The sequence below is a fragment of the Schistocerca cancellata genome, chromosome 6, assembly GCF_023864275.1.
Source record: "Schistocerca cancellata isolate TAMUIC-IGC-003103 chromosome 6, iqSchCanc2.1, whole genome shotgun sequence".
NCBI classification, from domain to species: Eukaryota; Metazoa; Arthropoda; class Insecta; order Orthoptera; family Acrididae; genus Schistocerca; species Schistocerca cancellata.
Window position 1 is genome coordinate 671,067,702 of NC_064631.1, and position 15,026 is coordinate 671,082,727.

Below are 15,026 nucleotides of genomic sequence, written 5' to 3' on the forward strand. Positions count from 1 at the left end.
AGAAATTTGTTAACATCGAAAGCAGATTTAAGTGTCTGGAAGTCGTTCCTGAAAGTATTTGTATGGAGTGTAAACATATATGGAAGTGATGCGTGGACGATAAATAGTTTAGACAAGAAGAGAACAGAAGCTTTTGAAATGTGGTGCTACAGAAGAATGCTGAAGATTAGATGGGTAGATCTCATAGATCACATACCTAATGAGGAGGGATTGAATAGAATTGGAGAGAAGAGGAATTTTTGGCACAACTTGACTAGAAGAAGGGATTGGTTGGTAGGGCATATTCTGAGGCATCAAGGGATCTCCAATCTAGTATTGGAGGGGAGCGTGGAGGGTTAAAATCGTAGAGGGAGACCAAGAGATGAATACAATAAACAGATTCAGAAGGATGTAGGTTGCAGTAGGTACTGGGAGATGAAGAACCTTGCACAGGATAGAGTAGCATATACAGTTGCATCAAACCAGTCTCTGGACTGAAGAACACAACACACACACTTTTGTTTCCTCCGGTGGAATATCATTCCATACGTATCAATTTGTTTCAGAAGAACGCATCTTCAGTACATTCACTATTTTTGGTACCGTCATTACCTTCCAGATTAGAAATACCTGCCAACTCATGTACATTACTTACCTCATTAACAACACTTACATGACAGTAATCTCCACCTTCACCATATGGTATGTAGTCAGAATCGTCATCACTGAAATAGCTAGTCTGGTCAGATTCCTCCACTATTTGAATTATGTCTTGAACAAGTTGTGGGGCTGACAGCTAATATGTTTTGTAGCTATCGGATATCATTCAGTAATGGATCATTGCATTCAGAAATGTGTAGTCAAAAATAAACTAATACTGAAGCAAGGAAATGAAAAAAAAAGTGTAATGAGTGTGAGATTTGGTTCATGTCAAATATTTTTACAAGATCAATTTAGGATTCGTGATTTACTATCGTAGAGATCATAGTTCCTAGTAATTGACGGAAAGACATTGAGTTAAATAGAAGTTTGGTAGGCCTTCTGCTGTTAGTTATCGATATACTCGATTTAGGAAACAATCTGAGCAGCCATCTTAGGTAGTACGCAGATGATTCAGTCGTTTAACGTCCAGTAGTCATCAGAAAATCAAAAACAATTCCAAAATGATTTAGATAAGAAGCCTGTACAGAGGAAAAATTTACAGTTGATTACAAGTAACGTAAAATGTGAGGTCATCCACATGAGTACTAAAAGAAATCAGCTAAACTTCGGTTTTACGATAAACAAATCAAATCTAAAGGCCGTATATTAAATCAAATACCTAGGAACAACTTAAGTGGGAAAGAACACATTCAAAATGTTATGGAGAAGGAGAACCAAACACTGTGATTTATTGGCAGAGCATTTACAAGATGCAACACTACGCTTGTCCGTCCTCTTGTAGTGTTCTGCTGCGCTGTGTGGGATACTTACCAGATAGGATTAACGAATTACCTCGAGAAAGTTCAAAGAACGGCAGCACATATTGTACCATTGAGAAATACGGAATAGAGTGTCACGGGTGTTATATCGTATTTTGGATGGGCATCATTAAAACAAAAGCGTTTCTTGTTGTCGCGGTATCTTCTTGCAAAATGCCAATCACCACCTTTCTCCTTCAAACGTGAAAATATTGTGATGTTCTAAATGGTTCAAATGGCTCTGAGCACTATGGGACTTAACTTCTGAGGTCATCAGTCCCCTAGAACTTAGAACTACTTAAACCTAACTAACCTAAGGACATCAGACACATCCATGCCCGAGGCAGGATTCGAACCTGCGACCATAGCGGTCGCGCGGTTCCAAACTGTAGCGCCTAGAACCGCTCGGCCACATCGGCCCGCTATTGTAATGTCGTCGGGCTGGATAGGAAGAATCGATCACCATAATAAAATAAAGGAAATCAGAGCTGACGTGGAAGGATATAGGGGTTCGTTTTCTCCAAGTGCTGTTCAAGAGTGGAATAATAGAGAATTAGTGCGAAGGTGGTTCGATTAACTCTCGGCCAGACATCTATGTGTGATTTTCAGTGTAGCCATGTAGACGTATATGTAGGTATTAAAAAACAACTTAAAATCTTAGTGTCTACCATTTATGGAAGCAAAACATGGTCCTAGGAGGATAGTTAAGTGATGAAATTACAATACATTATGGCTAGTAAAAATGAAGACGTAGTTTCATGAGTCTCGGTGACTCAGCTTCGGTTTTCTATGGTTGATAAAGTACTTAGTCAGGCTGATCCGTATCGTACGGTTCTTCAAATGTATCGAGGCTGTTGAACAAAACAATAATTCGTTTCCTTATCAGACGATGAAAATCCGACCTTTATTGTTCGTGCCAGTGATAATCGGAGCTCGGCTCACATGTAACGTTGTATTCCCTCATTTTAATCACTGTGAGTGCCTATCCTAGCGTTGAAGTCATTCTGTCTCTACCCGAAAACTCAATATGCCACTGTGGCGTCATCACATCTAAGCTTTAGCACACGTCGCAGCCGTAGACCATTTGCTACACATTCCGCTCCCAATGAGCATTGCAATCACGGCGGATCCACTACGCGCAGACGCTGATATTTAGTGTCCCCTACTATGGCGCTTCGTTCGCATCGCTTTGCTGACATACGAGTCATGTTCAGAATTCCAGCGGCGCGTAAACTCTCCAGCCACTACGTCCACTTCTGCTGGGTCCCCTGCTGGTGCACCATCGTGTCGTAATGACGGGCAACCGTAAGTCACACGCAACTTTGACGAACACATCAGTCCAGCGCGTGTAATTAACTCGCTCCGTCGCCACTGCTCCTTTACGGAATGGCCGGCAAATAGCGAGCTCGTAGAAATCCGACCGAGTGCAGCGGGCCGTATTCGCGATGCAGAACGTGCTGGTCGGGCTGTCATCTTCATACGGTATTCATGAGGCTCATGTGGTATGCAGAAGGCAGCCGCTGCTATCTGCCTCGCTGGGTCTGCGGTTCTCGTTTAAATACAAATACGTCGCGATGCCAACCGAAGCCCGATAGCTGACGGACGCTGAGCGCCTCTCTACTCGTCTTTCTATCTCACGTGCTGGATTTGTTTGCTAAACCTACTTGTCTATCACAAGGCCGACTTCCAGTTTAGCAAAAGAAACGTCTTTCGATTTTTAAGTACGATGGGTGCTCAGTAAGTAATGCAACACATTTTTTTCTGAAAGCGGGCTGGTTTTATACAGGACTATAATACAGCATTTTATTCTTCACTCTTCTGGATACGAAACCCTATACCGAGCGAGTAGGTGCAGTGGCTAACACACTGGACTCACATTCGGGAGGACGATCGTTCAATCCCGCGTTCGGCCATCATGATTCAGGTTCTCCGTGATTTCCCCAAATCGCTCCAGGCAAATGCCGGGATGTTTCCTTTGAAAGGGCACGGACCCCGTTCTTCCCCAATCCGATGAGACCGATGACCTCGCTGTCTGGTCTCCTCCCCCAAACAATCCAATCCAACGAAACCCTATTTTTAACATAATCTTCTTTCAACGCATGATACAACTGTACAGGTTGACCTCGGAGCCAGTGTCTTGATGAATCAGTAACCTCCCCATCACCCACGTGCAGCTTCCCACGGAGTGGATCGTTCATTGGGCCAAACAGGCGGAAGTCGGATGGTACGAGATCCGGGCTGTAGGCTGAGTGAGGAAGAACGGTCCAAAGACATTTTGTGAGCCTCTCTCGGGTGCGGGTGTCATGGAGAAGGAGGAATTCGATTGCATTTTTGAGGCGACAAACACGCTGAAGTTGTTTCTTTGATTTGCAGTAGGGTTTTGGAGCATATACTGTATTCGAACATTATGAAGTACCACGAAGGAAACGATTTACTGACACATAGTCAGCGCGCATTCAGAAAATATTGTTCTTGTGAAACACAACTATGAAGTACGACGTGCATTCAAGTTCTAAGGCCTCCGATTTTTTTCTAATTAACTTATCACCCGAAATCGATGAAACTGGCATTACTTTTCGACATTATCGCCCTGCATACGTACACATTTTTCCCAACGCTGACGCCATGATTCCATGGCAGCGGCGAAGGCTCCTTTAGGAGTCTGTTTTGACCACTGGAAAATCACTGAGGCAATAGCAGCACGGCTGGTGAATGTGCGGCCACGGATAGTGTCTTTCATTGTTGGAAAAAGCCAAAAGTCACTAGGAGCCAGGTCAGGTGAGTAGGGAACATGAGGAATCCCTACAAAGTTGTTATCACGAAGAAACTGTTGCGTAACGTTAGCTCGGTGAAACAGCACACGCGCAGCCCTTCCCGGACGTTTTTGTTGCAGTGCAGGAAGGAATTTGTTCTTCAAAAAATTTTCGTAGGATGCACCTGTTACCGTAGTGCCCTTTGGAACGCAATGGGTAAGGATTACGCCCTCGCTGTCCCAGAACATGGACACCATCATTTTTCCAGCACTGGCGGTTACCCGAAATTTTTTTGGTGGCGGTGAATCTGTGTGCTTCCATTAAGCTGACTGGCGCTTTGTTTCTGGATTGAAAAATGGCATCCACATCTCATCCATTGTCACTACTGACGAAAAGAAAGTCCCATTCATGCTGTCGTTGCGCGTCAACATTGCTAGGCAACATGCCACACGGGCAGCCATGGGGTCGTCCGTCAGCATTCGTGGCACCCACCTGGATGACACTTTTTGCATTTTCAGGTCGTCATGCAGGATTGTGTGCACTGAACCCACAGAAATGCCAACTCTGGAGGCGATCTGTTCAACAGTCATTCGGCGATCCCCCAAAACAATTCTCTCCACTTTCTCGATCGTGTCGTCAGACCAGCTTGTGCGAGCCCGAGGTTGTTTCGGTTTGTTGTCACACGATGTTCTGCCTTCATTAAACTGTCGCACCCACGAACGCACTTTCGACACATCCATAACTCCATCACCACACGTCTCCTTCAACTGTCGATGAATTTCAATTGGTTTCACACCATGCAAATTCAGAAAACGAATGAATCCACGCTGTTCAAGTAAGGAAAACGTCGCCATTTTAAGTATTTAAAACAGTTCTCATTCTCGCCGCTGGCGGTAAAATTCCATCTGCCATACGGTGCTGCCATCTCTGGGGCGTATTGACAATAAATGCGGCCTGATTTTAAAACAATGCGCATGTTTCTATCTCTTTCAAGTCCAGAGAAAAAAAAATCGGAGGCCTTAGAACTTGAATGCACCTCGTAATAAGTGCAATCGAAAGGGGATGTCAAATTGACTCCATATTTTTAGATTTCCAGGAGGCTTTCGACGCCGTTCCTCACAAGCGTCTTCTAACCAAACTGCGTGCCTACGGAGTATCGCCTCAGTTGTGCACCAGGATCTATTATTTCCTGTCAGAAAGTTCACAGTTCTTAGTAATAGACGGAAGGTCATCGAGTAAAACAGAAGTAATATCCAGCGTTCACCAAGGAAGTGTTATAGGTCCTCTATTGTTCCGGGGTCTATATTCACGACATAGGAGACCATCTGAGTAGCCATCTTAGATTGTTTGCAGATGATGCTGTCATTTATCGTCTTGTAAAGCCATCAGATGATCAAAAAGACTTGCAAAATGATTTAAATAAGATAACTGTATGGTGCAAAAAGTGGCAGTTCACCCTGAATAAGGAAAAGTGTGAAGTTATTCACATGAGTACTAAAAGAAATCAGCTAAATTTCGATTACGCGGTAAGTCACACAAATCTGAAGGCTGTAAATTCAGCTAAATACTTAGGGATTACAATTACAAATAACCTAAATTGGAACGATCGCATAGATGATATTGTGGGTAGAGCAAACCAAGGACTGCGATTCATTGGCAGAACACTTAGAAGGTGCAACAGGTCTGCTAAAGAGACTGCTTACACCACGCTTGTCCGCCCTATTCTGGAGTATTGCAGTGCGGTGTGGGATCCGCATGAGATGGAACTGACGGATCACATCGAAAAAGTTCAAAGGAGGGTAGCTTATTTTGTATTATCGCGAAATAGGGGAGATAGTGCCACAGATATGATACGTGAATTATAGTGGCACTCATTGAAACAAAGTGACGGGATCTCCTCATGAAATTTCAATCACCAGTTTTCTCCACCGATTGCGAAAACATTCTGTTGGCACCCACCTACATAGGGAGAAATGATCATCACTATAAAATAAGAAGAATAAGGGCTCGCACAGAAAAATTTAAGGACTCGTTATTCCAGCGTGCCATTCGAGACTGAACGGTAGAGAGACAGCCTGAAGGTGGTTCATTGAACCCTTTGCCAAGGACTTTATTGTGAATAGAAGAGTAATGACGTAGATGTAGGTGTCACGTAGATGTAGTGAGAGTAGCACAGTATATTTCCAAGCTCTTCGTTCCACCTTGATGGAGAACATCAAGCAGAATAACCCCTTCACAGCCCCAGAACACCGTAGCCATGATTTTACCAGCTGGACGTGCGGCTTTGAACCTTTTCTTCGGATGAGAGGTGGTGTGGCGTCGCTCCATGGATTACTTGTCGGGAAGTGATGAGGCAGTGCTTTATCGCCTGTGACGATGTTCGACAAAAAATTGTCACGATCAGGCCTCTTAACGTGCAAGCAATTCCGTAAAGATGGTTCTTCGTTGCTCTTTATGGTCTTCCGTTATGCGAAGGGGAACCCTTTGGGTACCCCCACTGGTGGACGAGTGTGTTAGCTCTGCCAACACAGACGTCCAGTTGTGCAGCGGGATGTTTGACTGTGATGTGAGGATCACCTGGAATAACAATGTTCGCACGTTACAACATGGCAGGGGTCACAACTGTGAGTGGCCAACTGACACACGGGACATCGGACAGGTGTGCGCTACCTTGTTGCGATGATGACAGACACCTAGCCCAAAGACTTGTAACGCCGGAATTGCATTTCCTCCTATTTCCATCTATCGCACTGCAAATTTTTTTCCTTATTTTGTTACCTGAAGATATAACATTTCTGTGTCTTTTTATATTGTAATTGTTTTACTATTTGTGTATATATATATATATATATATATATATATATATATATATATATATATATATATATATATATATATATATATATATATATATATGCATTGATGTTGATTTGATTTGTGAATATTATTTGTATTTATACGCTGGGTCTCGGCCTAGGGAAAACTATGCTATCGAACGAATACATCGATAGGTCTTGTGGAGAACAAAAGTGTTTAGAACCTTTGGTAGTGTTAACTCTGTCGCGTGGAGCGCGGGAAGAGGGGAGTCTGGCTGTGGTGGTGCAGTGGAGCAGGTGTGTTGTGTGACGCTCCCGCGAGTTGCCGCGCTTTCGGGGTTTGGCATCATGTAATTGCGCTCGACTTGCTATGATACTTTCTGACACGGTATCGCGGACGAGAAGCATTAGCTGGCGCACATCAGGAGCCCGTTTTGCCTGGTGACCGTGTCGAGAAGAAGGCGCGCCAACATCCAGCTTCTGCAACAGCGACGGCCGACAATGAGTGACTGTCGCCACCTCCTCGATCGACGGCTTCAAACCTTCAATCAACCAACAAGGAAGACTGGTAGCACGTAAAGTTTTAGAACTGTATGGCAGACCTCAGCTTTTCAAACTGTACCATTTTCGTAACTATAATTACAGCAACGTAGCATGAACCTTTGTTGCTCATTGTCCCAATTGCATTGCCAAGCAGGGTCCCTTCCTTTTCCGAAATGAAGTGTCGTTGAAATTCAAACGCCAGCATTAAAGTAATATAATTCGATTTCACTGCTTTAGTTTCAAAGTTCAGTTAAGGTATTCATAGCTGGCTACAATATTTAGGTTACACAAGCACCGGTTAAGAGTGCGAGTTTTGTTAGCATATTTTAGCTTACCTGTGACTGCAGCTCAGCTTGGTACGTACTTAATTTTACTATTGTTAATTGTTCAGAATCATTTAATTCATATTCAAAGTTTAATCTCTTATTTCTAAATTGCTTAGATTCAAGTAGCTTTTGAAATGATTGTTGAGGTAGCCCAAGACTAACCGTATTTTACTGAATTTTGATATGCTTCAGAAACAAAGCTAACTATTAATTTCAGTCACTAAAGTAACTTTCAATGTTCCGGTTTTATTAATGCTTTTGCTAAATTAAGTCAGAGTGTGGCGAAATTTATTACTTATGACAAACTTTCAGTTTTCACACTACACGTGTCAACCTTCAGTTCCCACGCTTCTAGTGCTAATTATATGTGCAATAACCTTCCTTTTTCAGTAACTATAGTAATTGTCCATAGGACTGGCGACCGTAATTTTCCCCAAATCTCAAATATCTAATTACCGCTAGTTAATTGTTGACGTAACGGCCGCACATTTACTCTCTTTTCTAGCTTTACCCCTTTTCAAAATTAATTTCCACCAGTTTCATTTGCATTTTTCCTTTCATTTAGATGTAACCCTTTCCTCCCTCTTTACCGACAAATTAACTTCGGTGACGATTGCTTTTCCCATATTTCCATTAGGTAAACGCGGTTTAATTTTTCACTATCATTAAGGTCGATAAGTGAGGGGGAGGTTACAGACTCACGGTGCTTTTGTTCATTGCCAGGTCTCCGTAGACATCATGCAAGCACCAATGAATCCTGGTACCCCGGCAAACAGAAACTCAGCAACAGCTATTTGCTTGGAATGCACCTCAGCTACAAACCGCATTTTGAAGGCTACGTATAGTGCCACCACCAATTGGGTATTCGTGAAACTGTAGGGTCTAAAGCTGGAATATACCACAAAGTCCCACAAAATATTCCGTACTTTTTTCAACGAAAATTGTCCGATAAAGAAATTGTTGCATTACGCCTTCGTAATTTTACCCGCTTACGTGCATTAGTACATCTGCATAATTTATTGGCAGTACGATGCAATCTTTGCGAGTAAACCATCCGTCATAGAGTGTACTATGAAAACATAAAAACAGTAGACAATAGCAAACTTTTTAGTTGCATGTTCGCCTGCTTTCGCTGTAAAAATACATTCCCTGTTTTGCGTTACATTTGTTGTTGTTTTTGTTGTGGCCTTCGTTGCAATGGCTGGTTTGATGTAATTCCCGACGCTATTTAGTCCTGTATAGCTAGAGCAACCTAAATTTCAATGCACACTGGATTCGCATTCGGAGTACGACGGTTCAAATTCCAGCCCGGACTTCAGATTCAGGCTTTCCGTGATTTCACTAAATTGCTTCTAGCAAATGCCGGGATCGTTCCTTTGAAAGGGGGCGGCGATTATTTCTTTCTACGCTTGAAACATTTAGAGCTTGTGCTCCCTCTCTAAGGACCTAGATGTCGATGGGACGTTAAATCCTAATCTTCCACCCTTCATTCAATTATCATCAACTTGCTTATTGTAGTCAAACCTATTGTTCTCCTCTTCAACTTTTAAACGTACACCCACTACCTCCGTTTACAATTTCCCTCTTTTAGCAAACTGCCAATATCTTTATGCCTCAGGATCCATGGTATCAAAATTCCTTCTTTTAGTTAAGTTGTGGTATAACTTTTTTTCCTACCCAATTAGAATAGGTACTTCCTCTTTAGTAATCTGATTTAGCCTTGTAACGTTCAACATTTCCCTGTAACGCTAAGTTTCTAAAATTTCGATTCTTTTCCAAGCTGTACTGTTTTATCCAACGTTTGTCTTCCATACAAGGCTTCACTCAAGACATACACTTCTTCAGAAACGACTTTCGAGCTATTGCCAGATTTTATATTTCTTCGGTACTGAACATTTTATATCGTCTATATTTCGATCATCGTCAGTTATTTCATGTCTAAATATCAAAATTCATTCCCTGTATTTAGTATCTAATACCGTAATCTAATTCCGTCGGTGTCATACGAATAATTCAACTGAACTATATTTACCCTGAATGAGATTTTCTCTCTGCAGCGGAGTGTGCGCTGATATGAAACTTCCTGGCAGATTAAAACTGTGTGCCCGGCCGAGACTCGAACTCCGCGGGCAAGTGCTCTACCATCTGAGCTACCGAAGCACGACTCACGCCCGGTCTCACAGCTTTACTTCAGCCAGTATCTCGTCTCCTACCTTCCAAACTTTACAGAAACTCTCCTGCGAACCTTGCAGAACTAGCACTCCTGAAAGAAAGGATATTGCGGAGTCATGGCTTAGCCACAGCCTCGGGGAGGTTTCCAGAATGAGATTTTCACTCTGCAGTGGAGTGTGCGCTCATATGAAACTTCCTGGCAGATTAAAACTGTGTGCCCGACCGAGACTCGAACTCGGGACCTTTGCCTTTCGCGGGCAAGTGCTCTACCATCTGAGCTACCGAAGCACGACTCACGCCCGGTACTCACAGCTTTACTTCTGCCAATATCTCGTCTCCTACCTTCCAAACTTTGCAGAAGCTCTCCTGCGAACCTTGCAGAACTAGCACTCCTGAAAGAAAGGATACTGCGGAGTCATGGCTTAGCCACAGCCTGGGGGATGTTTCCACAATGAGATTTTCACTCTGCAGCGGAGTGTGCGCTGATATGAAACTTCCTGGAAGATTAAAACTGTGTGCCCGACCGAGACTCGAACTCGGGACCTTTGCCTTTCGCGGGCAAGTGCTCTACCATCTGAGCTACCGAAGCACGACTCACGCCCGGTACTCACAGCTTTACTTCTGCCAATATCTCGTCTCCTACCTTCCAAACTTTGCAGAAGCTCTCCTGCGAACCTTGCAGAACTAGCACTCCTGAAAGAAAGGATACTGCGGAGTTATGGCTTAGCCACAGCCTGGGGGATGTTTCCAAAATGAGATTTTCACTCTGCAGCGGAGTGTGCGCTGATATGAAACTTCCTGGAAGATTAAAACTGTGTGCCCGACCGAGAGTCGAACTCGGGACCTTTGCCTTTCGCGGGCAAGTGCTCTACCTTCTGAGCTACCAAAGCACGACTCACGCCCGCTCTCACAGCTTTACTTCTGCCAGTATCTCGTCTCCTACCTTCCTAACGTTTTTTTTATTTACCCTGGTTTTACTATTGTTGATGTTCGTCTACCACTTCCACTGCAGGCAATACCTATTCTTTCCAATAATGTTTCGAGTCCTATGATGTCAGTGACTGAATTACAGGTCATCAGAAAACCTATAATTTTAGTTTCTTCAACCTTTCCATATTTTTCCCTTAGCCCTTACTCAAGGTAGAAATTGAGTAACTCGGAGGATGGGATACAACAAGTGAACAAGTAGTGCTGTTAGTCAAAGTACTTCAAAAGTAAAAACTTCTCAATGTTACCTAACTTCATGAAAAAGCGCTGTTTTTTATCAGATTTCTCTGGGATACAAATGAGAACAAAATCGAAAATTTAGCAGTCTCTTCAGCTGTGGCTACCTTTAACCGATTATTTAAGCCGATTTATGGACTGCCCTATCATGTGTAAACTAGAAATAATCTTCTACAGCGACACATACATTTTGTCGTGCTGCAAAAGCGGGGGCGAGAACTGTTGAGAGAAGGGGAATACATATATTAGAGCACAGAGGCTAATCTGAAATCGTGTTGCAAGAAAATCACGTCACTACTCTGCCAGTGATGCGTGATCCTGTACATCAATACTAAGACCACCATATACAAGGAGACTGGAGAAAGAGCTAACAAATCTACTGTGTATGACTTCTAGCTCAGCGTGTCTGTCATTTAATTTCCTCTGATGACTGCACTTTATTTCCATGTCTTCATAGTTGCAGTGGGAAAGCTGGAATAAACTGGACTGTGTTAGCGCAGGGTATATCGAAGGCAAGGATGTGATTACCGAGGGCGTGTGTGGTGTATACGGGTGTGTTATCTTGATGGCGTCTTTGGTACTATTGCAAAAGATGGAGGGAAGTGCGTAATATCTATTTTAGAAAAGTACACTATTTCTAAGCTGTAGGTTCAACCTACTCTGTTTCTTGATAATGAGAACGCGGTGGTATCCAACCATTAATGATGGGAACTCAGCTGATAGAGAGATAAACATGTCAGTGGACCACCGAATCAACCCGTTCAAGGACCTTGGAGGGATATTAAAAAATAGTGATTTTAAATTTATTTCCATAACCTCTTCAACTGGTACTGAAGGGGCTCTTTTTCCGTCTCCTCATTAACTGACTGTATTGCTTCCTATTTGTACAGTTGTAGTTTTTGTTACTGTGATTTCGATACTTTGCGTAATTTATAATTGGTTATAAGTGGTGCTGTTAGTTGTACTACAAGGTGCATTCAAGTTCTAAGGCCTCCGATTTTTTTTCTCCGGACTGGAAAGAGATAAAAACATGCGCATTGTTTTAAAATGAGGCCACGTTCATTGTCAATACGTCCCAGAGATTGCAGCACCGTCCAAAAGAATGAATTTTACCGCCAGCGGCGAGAATAAGAACTGTTTTAAATACTTAAAATGGCGACGTTTTCCTTACTTGAACAGCGCGCAATCATTCGTTTTCTGAATTCACGTGGTGTGAAACCAGTTGAAATTCATCGACAGTTGAAGGAGACATGTGGTGATGGAGTTATGGATATGTCGAAAGTGCGTTTGTGCGTTAATGAAGGCAGAACATCGTGTGACAACAAACCGAAACAACCTCGGGCTCGCACAAGCCGGTCTGACGACATGATCGAGAAAGTGGAAAGAATTGTTTTGGGGGATCGCCGAATGACTGTTGAACAGATCGCCTCCAGAGTTGGCGTTTCTGTGGGTTCTGTGCACACAATCCTGCATGACGACCTGAAAATGCAAAAAGTGTCATCCAGGTGGGTGCCACAAATGCTGACAGACGACCACACGGCTGCCCGTGTGGCATGTTGCCAAGCAATGTTGACGCGCAACGACAGCATGAATGGGACTTTCTTTTCGTCGGTTGTGACAATGGATGAGACGTGGATGCCATTTTTCAGTCCAGAAACAAAGCGCCAGTCAGCTCAATGGAAACACACAGATTCAGCGGCACCAAAAATGTTTTGGGTAACCGCCAGTGCTGAAAAAATGATGGTGTCCATGTTCTGGGACAGCGAGGGCGTAATCCTTACCCATTGCGTTCCAAAGGGCACTACGGTAACAGGTGCATCCTACGAAAATATTTTGAAGAACAAATTTCTTCCTGCACTGCAACAAAAATGTCCAGGAAGGGCTGCGCGTGTCCTGTTTCATCAAGACAACGCACCCGCACATCGAGCTAACGTTACGCAACAGTTTCTTCGTGATAACAACTTTTAAGTGATTCCTCATGCTCCCTACTCACCTGACCTGACTCCTAGTGACTTTTGGCTTTTTCCAACAATGAAAGACACTCTCCATGGCCGCACATTCACCAGCCATGCTTGGCCGTGCAGTTCGGGGCGCTACAGTCTGGAGTCGAGCGTTCGCTACGGTCGCAGGTTCGAATCCTGCCTCGGGTATGGATGTGTGTGGTGTCCTTAGGTTAGTTAGGTTTAATTAGTTCTAAGTTCTAGGCGACTGATGACCTCAGAAGTTAAGTCGCATAGTGCTCAGAGCCATATGAACCAGCTGTGCTGCTATTGCCTCAGCGATTTTCCAGTGGTGAAAACCGACTCCTAATGAAGCCTTAGCCGCTGCCATGGGATCATGGCGTCAGCGTAGTGAAAAATATGTACGTCTGCAGGGCGATTACGCCGAGAAGTAACGCCAGTTTCATCGATTTCGGGTGAGTAGTGAAATAGAAAAAAAATTGGAAGCCTTAGAACTTGAATGCGCCTCGTACTTGCCTACGCTATTTAGCGACCGAAGATAGTCCTGTTGCGTTGCTACCTATCAGTTTATCAGTTTTTTCCGATGTGTTACATTTCTGAAATAAGCGTAATGTGATATCTCTGTAATTACCCCTGGTGGGTAGTACAAACATAGCACAAGCTTGAAATGCTTAAAATATGTAACTCATGGGCAGAATAGGGCATTATTACGTAGTTCAAAGAATGGCCATTGTTTGAAACTAAGCGCTCTCCAAGGTGTGATTGTGAAAGTGTCTTAAATTGGGCCATATTTTACAGTGTGTGTCAGCAATACTGGCGCCTTCAACGCAACAGCAATGTGGCTGCAATTCACAGCGACATGGCCGTATGGTTGGGAAACTTTGCTGATGGAGCAGAACGTTTCGTACGTCCGCGGCATACATGCCTCTCTGTTTCAAAGTGCTCCCCTCTCAGTATCAGTTTTGCTTCCTCTTTCTCACGCGAAACAATACGACTTCGCTTGAGTTCGAAAGCTCGCACACGCAAAGGTGTTTGACTTGTTTGATGTCTACTTCATTGGAAAAGCTGAGAGACGAGAGAACCGAGAATTTCACAAATGCGATGCATCTAGAGCTACGGGGCGTAGATAGTAATGTTTGCGGATACTGCAATTTGATAAAGGCAGTTGCCAACCTGCTGCCGGTGACCACGGATTTGACTTGAAATAAGCCGCAGCGAACGAAGTGAGAGCCGAAAAAAATGCACTCTTGTTGCTATCATCGTTTTAAAAAATCTGCAGCAATGAGTCATAGTGGTATTGTACATAGATTTTAAGACTTCTAAATTCTCTGTAAGCTTCATTACGTGTTTTCCCGTGATTATCGGCAGCAGCTTGTCAGTTGTATTGTTTACTACTCTCATTGAAAATGTTACTTTCAATACAAGTCAAAGTATCGTACTTACATATGGCACAATTCTCTTTTCTTACTGGTGAACCAAATAACTGATCAAGACAAACTCGTGACTCTGATTCCAAAATTACATTAATATCTTGAGTGGTTTCACCTAAGCATTGCTAATCTTGTTACTGTTGTGTTGGCAGAAGAGCCAACACCGTGTTGCTAGAGGAGGCCGAAATGCACGCCTTTAAGATCACGCAGGCTGGCGTGAGGTATGGAAAATGACAATGTAATTAATATAGCCAATAAGGTACGTTGCTGCTGGAATACTTAACTTTAATCCATAACTGGTGTACATCTCTCTTGACTGTACATGCTTCACAATCTCAATATTAACTGGTAATGGCGCCTTG